We start from the raw sequence: 14,369 nt of genomic DNA on the forward strand, positions 1-14,369 counted from the left end.
GTTTTCTAAGTGTTTTTCCCTAAGGCAGTTGTCAGCAAACTCATTAGTCAACAGAGTGGCAAGATGCATGTGGCTGGTGAGCTGCAGTTTGCGGACCACTGTTTCAAAGCATAATGCATAATAGAAATTACTATTTTTGCATTGTAGTTTCTAACAGATTGGTTTGCAATACACAATCCAGATGCTGAAGTCACAGCTGAGGAAGGAGTTTGCAAAGGGCCCTACGGAATTGCCATGGTTTCACATGCCTCTCAGGTTCCCAGACATCACAATGCTTAATATATTCAGGGCAGCCTAGGTCTGAACATCTGCTCATACTGCAGCGCTTGTTTCATTGGGCGGGAGAGAAACCTTTCCTCTATCTTCTTAGGTTTAGTGTTCGGGGGTGTGCAAATTACACTGACAAAAGCTAGGTTATCAGGAGAAAAGAGGGGTTTTGTTTTATTCATGTATGTATGTAGTTGTTTGCAAAATATGTGACAAGGTGGTTATAATTTGTTTGGCATCTTAATAGGAGAAGGGGAGTGTGAGAAGGGCACTCATGGAAAAATAAAGAACTTTTAGGAGATAACTGGGCCCACAGAAGGAGAGATAAGAGATCTGAAGTTTTGTGACAATGTGTGTTGAGGTGATTTCTTACACCTACTTCTTGTCTCAGGTGATAGGAACCAATCTTCTCTGGGTGTAAAATTCAAAGGAGGGGATATATGACAGAATTCTTTTGGGATGCCCTATTTTTAGGAACATAATGTGAGTTCAGAAAACAAAAGCAAAAAGGACCCACCTCTTCACAGCTGTATATTTCAGATCCCTTCACCCTAAATCTACAGTTGTTATCAATGTGTAGAAAAATCCACTTAATCCACAAAAGGAATAAGACAAATTCTCGTATTAAACGTTTTGCTAAGGTTGGCTTAATGTTTTTAATTTTGGGGGGGTAGGAGGGAGGGAGGAAAAGAGAAAGGAAGGGAGAGACAGAGAGAGAGAGAGAGAGACATGGATGTGAGAGAGATACATTGGCTGGTGTCTGTTGGCTGTCTCCTGACTGGGAGCAGGGAGTGAACCTGAAACCCAAGTACCTGCCCTTGACTGGGAATTCAACTTGTAACTCTTCAGTGCATAGGCCGATGCTCTACCACATGTGTCAAACACAAGGCCCGCGGGCCAAATCCGTCCCGCCAGGCCTTGCAATGTGGCCTGCACTGCGCTGTCATCACTGCACTCTGCTGCGTTTCCATCACAATGACAGTTTATGACTGTTCAGTAAACCATTCGGCCCGCGATTTAGGCTGGATTTTAGATTTTGGCCCCTTCTCTGATTGAGTTCGACACCCCTTAGCAACAAAAGCCAGGGCTTAATTTTATTTATTTATTATTCCTCACCAGAGGACATGCTTAGCGAGAGAGAGAGAGAGAGAGAGAGAGAGAGAGAGAGAGAGAGAGAGGGAGATTGGCTGCCTTCTAGACATGCCTCCCCCCCCCCCCACACACACACACTGGAGATCCAACTGGAAACCCAGGTATGTGCCCTGACCAGGAATCAAACCAGCAATCTTTTGGTGCACAGGATGATGCTCCACCATCTGAGTCGTTCCAGCTGGGCATGACAAATTCTTATAAAATCAGGTGGGGAGTGAATTCTAAGGGAAGGAGGCCTTTGATATTTACATGACTTCAACAAATAGGAGAGAAAGCAATAAAGCCACTAAGCACATATCTCCAGGGTTCAACCTTATGATGCTTGCCACTAGCCTGTGTACATGCTAATAATTCATTTTATTCTGTGCTGATTTGTTCCAGCATAATCACAGAATCAGTATAGTCCCACATCATAAGTATTTCCTTCATTAGCTTACTGACTTTTCCATAGTAATTAAAAGCAAACACAGAAAAGATTAATAGGTTGAGATAGAAATAGATAAAGTAAATATAATTATTTCAATTCAGAATTAAATGGCCTGCATTTTTTTCTCCCGCATTTCTTCACTTTAAGTAGAGAGACACAAATGGCAAAACACTGGGGGAAATGTTTGATTTGCCTTCTCACCTTTTCCTAGCCCCTATCTCCCCAACGCAGGCTTGTGAACTGATGCTGACCTTTGTTCCAATTCTCAGAATTAACTGAACTCATTGTAAATAGCCTCATTAACTTCTAATACTTTTAAGTAATATCCCTCATGGAAATAATTGCCATTGTAGAGCAGGGGTGGGAACCATATTTCTGCCAAGGTCCATTTGAATATTTATAGCATTTTTCGCAGGCCATACAAAATTACCAGCTTAAAAAGTAGCCTACTATATTTGGTCAAACATTTAATAAACTCATCCCTAATGCCTTGGCAGGGCCAGACCAAATGATTTTGTGGGCCCCTGCTGTAATTTATACTGAGAACTCTGCCAAGCACTGTGCTCAATCCCATGGACCCTCCACTCAGAGGTCTTAATTAGAAGGACATTAGAATAGGAATTATTGAAGTTTAAAAACAATTGAGATTCAAAGGATACTGGATGGTACTAGTAACATAAGTTGTAAATATTTTTGGTTGAGATACCTTTTAACATATATCAAAACATACATATAGGTGGGTCCAAGCTCTAGCACCTTTTATTTTATTATTTTAATTTAATTTTATTAATTTAATTATAATTAATTTTAATTTAATTTAATTTTATACTAGAGGCCCAGTGCACAGATTTGTGCATAGGTATGGTCCCTTGGCCTGGCCTACAGGGATAAGGCCAAAACCAGCTCTCTGACATTCCCTGAGGGGTCCCAGATTGCGAGAGGTTGGCTCTCAGGTGATGCACCCTGGAATCTGGCTCCCTCCTCTCTGGTTCTGGCTGTGGACCTGAGAACCACAGCTGCTGAGTCACTGCAGCTTAGCAGCTCCTGCTTTGAGCGTCTGCCCCCTGGTGGTTAGTGCACATCATAGCTACCTGTCAAACAGTCAAACTGTCAGATGGTCTCTTAGGCTTTTATATACCAGAGGCCCGGTGCACAAAATTCATGCATGGAGGGTGGGAGGGTGTCCCTCAGCCCAGCCAGCACCCTCTTCAATCTGAGACATCCCTCTCACAATCCAGGACTACTGGCTCCCAACTGCTCGCCTGCCTGCCTTCCTGATTGCCCCTAACTGCTTCTGCCTTCCAGCCTGATCACTCCATAACCACTCCCCTGCCAGCCTGATTGATGCCTAACTGCTCCCCTGCCACCCCGATTGCCCCGAACTATTCTCCCCTGCAGGCTTGGTCCCTCCCAACTCCCCTTCCCTGCTAGCCAACTTGTGGTGGCCATCTTATGTCCACATGGGGGAAGGATCTTTGACCACATGGGGGCAGCCATCTTGTGTGTTAGAGTGATGGTCTATCTGCATATTACTCTTTTATTAGGATAGAGGCCTGGTCCATGGGTGGGGGCTGGCTGGTTTACCCTGAAGGATGACCTGGATTAAGGTGGGGGTACTCTTGAGGCATGGTGTGGCCTGGGTGAGGGGCCTGTGGTAGTTTGCAGGTTGACCATGCCCCCTAGCCACCCAAGTGAAGGCCCTGGTATCTGGGTTTTATTTATCTTCTGCAATTAAAACTTTGTAACCTGGAGTGGAACCAAGCCTTCTGCTTGCTCCTTGGTGGCAGCATTTCTATTGGGACTTATGTATCTTCTATAATTGAAACTTTGTAGCCTGGAGTGGAGGCCTGGGCTGGCCAGGGTGTCCGGAAAGCTTGGCTTCCTCCATCACCAGGGGTAACCCTAGCCTCCTACTCTTTCCAGCTCCGTGGCTGCTGCCATTTCTGTTTGGATTTATGTATCTTCTATCATTGAAACTTTGTAGCCTTGAGTGGAGGCATAGACTGGCAAGGACAGGTGGAAAGCTTGGATTCCTACATTGCCAGGGAAACCCAAGCCTCCCTCCTGCTCTCTGTGGCTACAGCCATCTTAGTTGGGTTTATTTACATATCTGCTCCTGATTGAATGATGGGCGTGGCTTCTGGGTGTGGGTTGTGGTGTAGCAGAGTGATGGTTAATTTGTAGATTACTCTTTTATTAGATAGGATATATCTTTATTGATTTCAGAGAGGAAGGGAGAAAGAGATAAAAACATCAATGATGAGAGAGACTCATTGATTGGCTGCCTCCTGCACACCCCCCAATTGGGGATTGAGCCCATGACCCAGGCATGTGCCCTTGATCAGACTGAACTTGGGACCCTTCAATAAGCAGGCTAATGCTTTATCCACTGAGCAAAACCAGCTAAGGCTCTAGCACCTCTTTTAGAGACTGCCCCTGACATTAAACTTGACCAGAGCTAAACTTTACCATTTTAGAGTTACTGTACTCTCTCAATAGAGGAGGTGGTCCCCACTACTCTTATTTATGCAGTACTTTTACCTTATCTTCTTCACAACAGCTTTCTAATGAACCTTATGAAAATGATCCCAGTGGTGACGATGATGATGAAGTGAAGGTTGTTATAATGAAAATGCTAGTCATTATCACTATTGAGGATCTAGATGTGTAGCCAACATGCCACCTTATGAAAATGATCCCAGTGGTGACGATGATGATGAAGTGAAGGTTGTTATAATGAAAATGCTAGTCATTCTCACTATTGAGGATCTAGATGTGTAGCCAACATGCCATATTATTTAAATACATTATTTTGTTTTATCTTTAAACAGCCCTGTGAAGTGGGTTTTATTACTGCCATTTTGTAAGACAAAGAGTTCTCAGAGCAAATAACTTACCTATACAATTTTTAATAAATGGAAAGGTTTAATTTAGTTCTTGTGCTCTTATTATTATTCATAAAACTATTAATTTAGATAAAAGTTTTTATAGTGCTAGAAGACATTTTCTGATTTTTAAAATTATTTCATTTTCTACTTTGATCTAAACATACTTTTAAAATATGAATAGATATATTTTATTCATCTTCATAACTGCTGATAATTATGTTCCTTCAATACGTAATCATATCTAGTTCTACTGTAGATTTTCAATAAAGCTAAAAACACAATTGAAAATAATAATTTCACATGCATTAGAGTTTTCTAAAAGGCTAGTTAAGTTGTTCATACCAGTAAAGCAATTTAGCAGTATATATATTAGTCTGGAAATTGTCTGTTGAGATATCTATTTCTAACAAGCTTGAAAAAAATTCCATAAAAATGGGAAGGGAAGAAATATGTTCAGCTTATATACAGAAAATACTAAAAGAGTACTTATATGAAGGGAAAAGCAATTTGGGCCTTTTATGTTGCATGATTGTTTTGCCACAAAGAGCAATAAAACAGAAGAGATTGCGTCAGCTAATTTAATTGGTTAATTTGATTTATGGAGTTACATCTATACATGAAACACTTGTCTTTTCTCTTTAAGAACTAAGGGTGAATTTTTTTTGTAATAGAATAGGCTAACTAATGGGGTGAGACATTCAACTTGGGATAATGATGTTGAAGGCTTCCAGCTGACAGCTGATAAATTCTGCATCTTCTTCACCCCAGCTATATAGAGTAGTGGCATAGACTTATTTATTAGAGTCATATGTGGTCCATTTATATTCATTTTTTATTGTTTGACTTAATTTGTATTTGAAATGGTTAAATTATTTATATAAGCTGCACTTTTTAAGAAGCAACAGGCTTTCCATATGTTTATTTTCATTTAATTTGTAAACGAAGTGTATTCATTACAAATGAGTGCTTATTTTCTGAATTCAGTAGTTATCTTGTTATTATAAAGTTTTTCTATGATTATTGAAGAAAATTCACAGGATAAGTAAAAGTATAAAGAATAATCTAAAAATAAGCTATAAATCTCCCATCCCCAAAACAACTAAGAGTATTGTTCTGATGCTTTTCTTGCCAGGCTTGCTTACCCACTCTATTTACACAGTTTGGGTTACACCATCTATACAATATGTTATCCTGCTTTCTTCACTTAATTTACATATGAACAAGCACTACCATGCAGTATGAAATATTATTTTGAATTATGAATTGTAATGATTGTATGCTATTCTAACATATGGAATAAATTACATATAAGGAGGTTGTTTAATCAACTATTACATTTAAGAAATTAATCAAATTTCTGATTTTATTGGCAGTCATTAGCAGAATCTTCCTGATCTCATTGTATGTCTTTAACCATGTATTTTTTTCTAAAAAACCCTAGCTATTTGAATTTAGATTGTAGTTTATGTGCCTGAAACTGTCCTTGGAAAACTTTGTCCATAGACATCAGTTTTGAAAGCTATATACTTTAAAACAGAGCATGCTGTTCTATCTCTTTGAAACTTTATTAGCCTGTCCTTGATCCATACATTATTTTCATGACTCATGGTATTTTTATCAGCAAAAGGAGGCAGTATAATTTGGTATTTGCTGCTTGATATTTGGCATTTGATATCTCCTTTATCATCCTAAAACTACTTCAGTGGAACTATTTTAAAGAATGCATTAGATAACAACCTAGCCCAGTGGTCAGCAAACTCATGAGTCAACAGAGCAGCAAACAGCAGCTCGAGATCCGCAGTTTATCGACCACTGCCCTAGCCAGTATTACTCAGTGGTTAGACCAGTCTCAGGTTCAGTTCCTGTCAAGGGTATGTACCTGGGTTGCAGATTTCATCTTGGTCCTGGTTAGAGCATGTGGATGGCAACCAATCAATGTTTCTCTCTCACATCAATCTCTCTCTCTCTCTCTCTCTCTCTCTCTCTCTTTCTCTCTCTCTCTCTCTCAACTCCTACTCCCTCTTTTCCACACTCTCTAAAAATCAATGAAAAAAATGTCCTTGGATGAATATTAACAAACAACACATGAGATAATATATAAAAATGACCTTATACATTGCCAACGACAATTCTTTTTCCTTCTCTACAGAGAAGAACGTGCTGAGAAGATTTTTAAAAACATTCACTTTTTTACAAGAAAACAAACATGAGGCTTTAATTAGTTACAGAATGGCTAGATACTCTGACCTTACCTCTAGAATGGAACCATCTTCTAAGTAAACACTGGAGAAGTGATTTAGGCCTGTCCACTAGGTGTGGCTTCTGTAAATTCCATACAGGATATGGGACATATGTCAGCAAAGAAAGGGAAGGGACTTATATTTGTTTAACTATATGAGACAGGCTGTACCAAGCACATTATATTCATAATTGAAGGTATTGTATTCTGCATTTTGCAAAAGAGGTAAGTGAAGCATGGAGAGCGACCATATGACCATATGTACCTAAATATGTTTTGCCTAAATGTTACTAAATGTGTTTCTTTTTATATTTTAATATTTGTGTTTGTGAGCGTGTCCCTGCCACTCCCCATTTTATTGAAATAGAATCTCGAGCTGTATCCACCTGGGCTTTCTTGATTGACATTTCAGACTGGTTAAGAATAGAGTACAATTAAGATTTTCTAACTTTAAAGTATCTGTCGCACGGTAGGCATTTGCATGGAGTGGGGTGAGGTATAAAAGTTCCAAGACCAAGAGAAAGTGGAAAGGGGAGTGTCTCATCCCCTAGAGCAGTGTTTCCCAAACTTTTGACATATGTGTACCCCTTCTATAATTTTCGTAACGCTGAGTACCCCTCGTACTCATGAGAACGTAGAATTAGGCGCAGCTAAGCACGGCGCAGTGCATATCCCCACCAACTCTTCACGTATCCCTGGAGGTACACGTACCACACTTTGGGAAACACTGACCTAGAGCAGTGGTCGGCAAGCTCATTAATCAACAGAGCCAAATATCAACAGCACAACGAATGAAATTTCTTTTGAAGGCCAAATTTTTTAAACTTAAACTTCTTCTAACACCACTTCTTCAAAATAGACTTGCCCAGGCTGTGATATTATGTGGAAAAGCCACACCCAAGGAGCCAAAGAGCGGCATGTGGCTCAAGAGCCACAGTTTGCCGACCATGGGCCTAGAGGCAGGAGGAGGAGAGCTGGCCATGTCTTCTCCTTTTCTAAAGATCAATAGCAACCCTTGTGTAAAATGAAGCTGTCTGTGTGATATATAGAGTGAGCCTTAAATTAACTTTTAAATGTTTTCTATCTTGAAACATGCACTTAAAATAAATGTTCACCTGCATAAATGCTCACTTTGGATTAAAGGCTTAATCACCACACTTTAAAGAGAGGCTTTTCTTAACCTGATTCCATTGTTAACACTAATGACAGCAGCTCCTTAACTCAGTGGGTGTCAATATTGATTAGGACTTTTAGATTTTACTTTTTCTCATTAGAGTATAATTTCTATCTAAAAATAGATCATAACTCTCAATCGGAGGCCACCTTGGAGCTTTTTCAAGATGCTGGATTCATGGTAACATAATAGCATTCAGCTTGACACTGGAGGTCACTAGGGAACCTGGACTATTTTTTTTTCCTACTGCAGTGCTGTTTTGCTGAATACAATAGTGTCTGTGGTCTTCTCTGCAGAATTAATCATGAAAGTCAAGGGCATACTGCAGGTACAATCAGCACCATCTAATTATCTCAAACTTGTTTGTCTTAAGACTTTATTTAGCTGAGCAAATGCACACGATAATAACAAATAGGCTAATTCCAGCTCCTGTCAACCCCAGGCGATGCAGTCATTGTAAATGGGGTCTGGTGCATTTAGAGACTGTGTTCACATGACACGCTAGCAGGTATGAAGAGGAAAGACAATAAGGCAAGAAAGAGAGAAGATTTTGATTTTTGTTTTCTTTTGTAATTTCTTTACTGATTAAGGTATTATATTTGTTGAGTCTTTGTTTAATGTGAATGTGAAACATTTAGTTATTCGTTCATATATTAGAGACAGGGTGTACGAATTTATGCACCGGTGGGATCCCTTCGCCTGGCTTGTGGGATTGGGCTGAAACCTGTTCTCTGACATCTCCCAAGGGGTCCCAGATTGTGAGAGGGTGCAGGCCAGGCCCAACTGGTACACAACTGGGGTGAGGGAGGGACGTGGGAGGTTGGCCAGCCAGGGAGGGACTTTGGGAGGGATCCAAGGTGTGTCCGGCCTGTCTTGCTCAGTCCCAATCAGCCAGACCCCAGCAGCAAGATAACATACCAGTCAGAGCATCTGCCCCCTGTTGGTCAGTGCATGTCATAGTAAGTGGTTGCGTGGCCTTAGCATATCATTAGCATATTATGCTTTGATTGGTTAAACAGACGACCAGACTACTGGACACTTTGCATATTAGGCTTTTATTATATAGGATTGTTATAATTTATCCCTAATATGTTATGAGCTATATATCATTCTAAAATATTAAGAGAAAGTGAGATTGATGTTTCAGCCTCTCAGGAATGTTTTTTCCTTTTGTTTGTTTTGTTTTTTAGAGAATCTCTACTGGTCCGTCAAGAGATACTCTCATGCCTTTTATTATTCTCTATGGGTAGATATAGCTGATAAGCCTGTTAATTCAGCGCTGCAAGGCAGATCGGGTGCTCAGCCAGCTTGATGGCCGAAAGGAGGTGATTGCAGCTCTTTAGGGAATGTGAATGGCAGATTAATATGAGAAGAGTCCTCTGTCCTAGAGGTTCCTCTGAGCTTCTTTCCATCAGCTGTCTGTCTTGCTGACAATCTCTTGCTCACTGTCAACAATCATTACTTTCCTTGTTCGTTGCTGCTTTCTCTTTTAAAACCTATTTATGCCGTGCAAAATCTGATAGGGATGGATCTTGATGTGGGAGAGAGGCTTGTCTGAGGAGCTCTGCTATTCCCCCAGGTGGTGTAATATTTTTCTGTGTCCCACAGGAAGGCCTAATGATTGGCCTCCCTAGGTCAGGCATCTTCAGTGCCAAGCCTCCATGTTCTTCTTTTGTAACTTAAATCCTATATTTCTGCCCCTGACCACACCCCAGAGAAATTCTTTTTCATTTAAAAAATGCCAAACTTCTAAGGGTAAAAATGCAAATCCGCAGTTTTCCTGAGGGCTCTGTAATTTATCTCATTTACTGGCATATGCGCATTTTCCAATAGGAATGTGTGGGCAGATTGAATTATTCCTCTTAATTGTTTTGTCAAACCAATGACTTGTTTTGAAAATATCCGTGCATAGGTTTTAAGAAAAAACACTGCTCTTTCAGATGAGTTAACTTTATTCCTGGTGAGTTGTAACTTGAGGGTAACACACTGTGTGTTGAATATCAGTGTTTTGTTTAAAACATGCTGGGTGTGATTTCTGTTCATCTATTATTAAAACAAAACAGTTTACTATTAATATTTTAACAGAAAATACTTGATTTACAAACTGAGTTACATATGTCAAACGCTTAAGACATATACTTATTGTGATAATTAAAAGGTTTTCTCTAGTGCTAGCTGGTTTGGCTCAGTGGATAGAGTATTGGCCTGAGAACCAAAGGGTCCTGTGTTCCACTCCAATCATAGGCAGTTACCTTGGTTGCAGGCTCCTCCCCAACTCAGGGCCTGGTCTGGACTTCTTTGGGAGGCAATCAGTCGATGAGTTTCTCTCACATCAATGTTTCTCTCTGTCTTCCCCTCTCATCCACTCTCCCTAAAGAAATCCATGGGAAAATATCCTCCGGTGAGGATTAACAAAAAATAAAAATAAAGAATTAAAATAAATAAGTAAAAGGTTTTCCCTCATACCTATAACCCATAGCTATAAATCCTCCTTTTGTAAATCCTTCATTTTCCATACCTACCAAATATCTGAAATTTTTAGTTAAACCCAACATTTTTTAGTTAAAACCAACATTTCATCTACTCTGCACCTACCCAGCAGAAAGTGATAAAAGAAATCATGTAGGTTAATTTCATAATAAGTTTATAACTACTGTCTCAAGTGGATTCCTTGTGTGCCCACAAATTCCCCATTTCCCTGGTATACTCACTCTTCAACCTCTAACAAAAAATTTACACCTATTTTTCCCTTCAAACTTCTAGCCTCTTCCCATTCTGATTCTCAGTTAGCAAGCTTACTGATAAAATGGAAACAGTGGAAATATAATTGTCATCACTCTCCCTTCCTCCCTACTTACAGCTCACTTACATATTACCTCCTATTACTCTGTAGGAACTGTCTTACACAACATAAGGCCAAACACTAAAATAGGCACAGAGTCCTACCCTGCCCTCCCCTCCTTCTCCCCGCCTTAGCGCACCTCCCCCTCCCCCGAGGCATTCAAAGCTTTCTGCATCATCTTTTTCGTTTGTTTGTTTGCTTGCTTCCCTAGCTGATTCCCGTCAGTATACCAACATGTGAAATTTCTCTCTCATGATAAACAAAATAAGACAAAATAAAGCCAAAACCACCCCCCAAATTTCACATTTCTCTGCTTTATACCAAAACCCTTGAAAAGATTTATTTATTTTTTAAAAAGAGCTCTTAATATCTCTAATGTCTCTCTTTTGTTTTTTGAATTCACTCCACTCTTTCAAATCTGATCTTACTTAGGTAATGAATGACATTTTAAAGAATTAAGGTCAGCAATGATTTTCATTGATGTTAAATACATGTTGCTGACTCCTCAGTGGTTATTTCTCATTTTTCTTCTGACCTATCAGCACTGTTTGATAAATGGGTTACTTAGTCTTGTGTGAGACCTTTCCCACCTCTGCCCCTTGGAGAATCATTTATGATGTTTGAATAGGGAAGTGATATAATCAAGGCTCACTTGAGGAAGGGTCACCTTGATAGACCAGAAACTAGAGAAAAACTCAGGCATAAGGAATTGCAGTCATCAGAGGGATAGATAATGATAAAAATAATTATGGTAGCGCTGGTATAAAAGTAAAGAAAGTAGAGCATAGAAGATAGTTTAGAAATGTAGAACTAACACAACTTGCAATGGATTTAATGTTAATGTGAAACTAAAATTAAAATCTGCATTTGCAATAATAAAAAGAACCCCCTAGCTAATATCAGTGGCTTAAAACACACACACACACACACACACACACACACACACACACACACATTTATTTCTTATTTACAATATATGCACAACTGTGGGTTGGCTGCTATGGCTTGACTTTACTTGGTATTTTCCCAATCCTCAGCCCAGACTTGAAGGGGTAGGCCCTGTTTGGAATATATTTTCTTGAGACAGAGAGGAAGAAGGAGAGAGCTGCCAAAAATGTGTAATGTTCCTTAATAGATGTGGCATATGTCATATATGTGATATTTGCTTACGTTCCATTGGCCAAAGCAATCATATGGCCAAAGTCAAAGTCAATGGCACATGTATGCATAAGCCACAAAATGGGAGGGGAATGAACTATTTCTGAACAATAATTCCATTTTCTATAATGGCAGTTCAAACTCATTTCTAACCTTTTAAGTGATTGTAAAACTAATGAACAGAAATAGTAAATCTAGTAGAAAGGATGGATTTGGGAAGGAAGATGAATTCAGTGAGAAACATATTGTGTGTGGGCTGAGCAGACAGGAGGAGATGTCAGGCAGGCAGTTTGAAATGGGAAACTGTAACTTGGGAAAAGGTCAGGGCTGGAGATTTCTAATAGAGCCAAGAACAGATCATTTGGGAACACCCACATTCTAGAGAGGGAGGATGAAGGGTACAACTATAGGGAACAGAATTAAAGAACTCACAAATTATAAGAAGCCAAGCTCAAATGTTTAGTAAAATGCATCCTGATAAAAATACGAATTGTTCGGTTCTAGCTGGTTTGGCTCAGTGGATAAAGCATTGGCCTGCAAACTAAAGGGCCTTGGGTTCAATTCCAGTCAAAGGCACATGCCCAGTTGTGGGCTCGATCCCCGGGGAGATGGTGGGGGAGGGGGCATGCAAGAGGCAGTTGGTCAATGATTCTCTGTCATCATTGATGTTTCTATCACTCTCTCACTTTCCCTTTCTCTCTGAAATCAATAAAAATAGATTTTAAAAAAATATATTAATTGGTGATCCACTATTAAGTTGCTCGCACTTACCAGTAGGTTCTGAGTTCTGTGAATTCATCAGTGACAATATGGCATACAAATTAGAAACATAAACTCAGGTCCAATCAGTGTACCTCAGTTGGTTGAACATTATCCCATGCACCAGGAGGTCGCCTGTTAGATTCCTGGTCAGGGCACATGCCCACATTGCAAGCTAGATCACCAGTAAGTAGGGGGTGTGCAGAAGGCAGCCAGTCAATATTTCTCTCATGGATGATCCTATCTTTTTCTCTCTGCCTTTCCCTTCCTATTTCTCTAAAATCAATTAAAATAATTTATTTATTTATTTATTTTTTTACATTAAACACACACACACACACACACACATACACACACCAGTCAGGAATTCAAGATATGGGTTTACTTTCCCTCTTAGCCATTTTGTAACTTTCAGATTGGGCAAATTGCTTTTCTTCTCTAAACTTGGTTCTTTCTCTGCAAGATAGTAGCAGTAGCATAAACTTCATAGGAATGTTAGGCTAAATGAGATTAAGTCTGTAATGTGTTCAAACAACTTCTGGCTTGTTTTAAATACCGATTGGCATTAGTAGTATTGCTAAAAAGCATTACCAAAAAAAACAAAAACACAGTTTGATTCTGGCTTTGCTTACCTTTCCTTTACTTAAAGTCTTTTGTTGAAGCATATGTTCTTTATTTACTAATGTTAAAAATTCTGTTGACAACTTAACAAGAATGCCTGGGATGTGTATTATTAGCCAATTATGTGAAATGCAAATAAGATTAAATTTTAAAATTTATTCAGCACTTTGAGTAATAAGGTATTATCTGGATTCATTATGCCCAAATGCTTAGTGCTTGTTCCTTGCAAGAGTATGGCTGTGCCTCATGCATATTTATTACTACTAACTAGAGACCCAATTCCCGAATTTGTGCACCAGTGGGGTCCCTCAGCCTTGCCTGTGGGATTGGGCCAAAACCAGCTCTCTGATATTCCCTGAGGGGTCCCGGATTGCTAGAGGGTGCAGGCCAGGCCGAGGGACCCAATTGGTGCACAAGGTTGGCCAGCCAGGGAGGAACTGTCGGAAGGTTCCAGGGCATGTCCAGCCTGTCTCGCTCAGTCCCAATTGGCCAGACCCCAGCAGCAAGCTAACCTACCAGTTGGAGCGTCTTCCCTCTGGTGGTCAGTACACATCATAGCAACAGGTCAACCAAGTCAACTCTCTGCCCCCTGGTAGTCAGTGCATGTCATAGTGAGTGCTTGAGCAGTCTTAGCATATCATTAGCATATTATGATTTGATTGGCTGACTGGATGACTAGATGACTAGACACTTAGTATATTATGCTTTCATTATATAGGATATTTTTTTATCACAGTGGAAGTATGAAAGGCTGTTTGGACAATGTTGATATTTTATAACTTCAAGTCTTAAGTTTTTTTTCATTTTTTTTTTCTTAATGAGATATCATATGGTAATGAGGT

The 14,369-nt window shown here is 39.7% G+C and overlaps 1 protein-coding gene across 6 annotated transcripts in view; it reads left to right on the forward strand.

Moving 5' to 3' along the window:
• NAV3 (neuron navigator 3) overlaps window positions 1-14,369 on the forward strand; it is a 558,961-nt gene that overhangs the window by 425,430 nt on the left and 119,162 nt on the right. The window lies entirely within an intron of this gene.

The sequence above is a fragment of the Pipistrellus kuhlii genome, unplaced genomic scaffold (assembly GCF_014108245.1).
Source record: "Pipistrellus kuhlii isolate mPipKuh1 unplaced genomic scaffold, mPipKuh1.p scaffold_m20_p_3, whole genome shotgun sequence".
Classification (NCBI taxonomy): Eukaryota; Metazoa; Chordata; class Mammalia; order Chiroptera; family Vespertilionidae; genus Pipistrellus; species Pipistrellus kuhlii.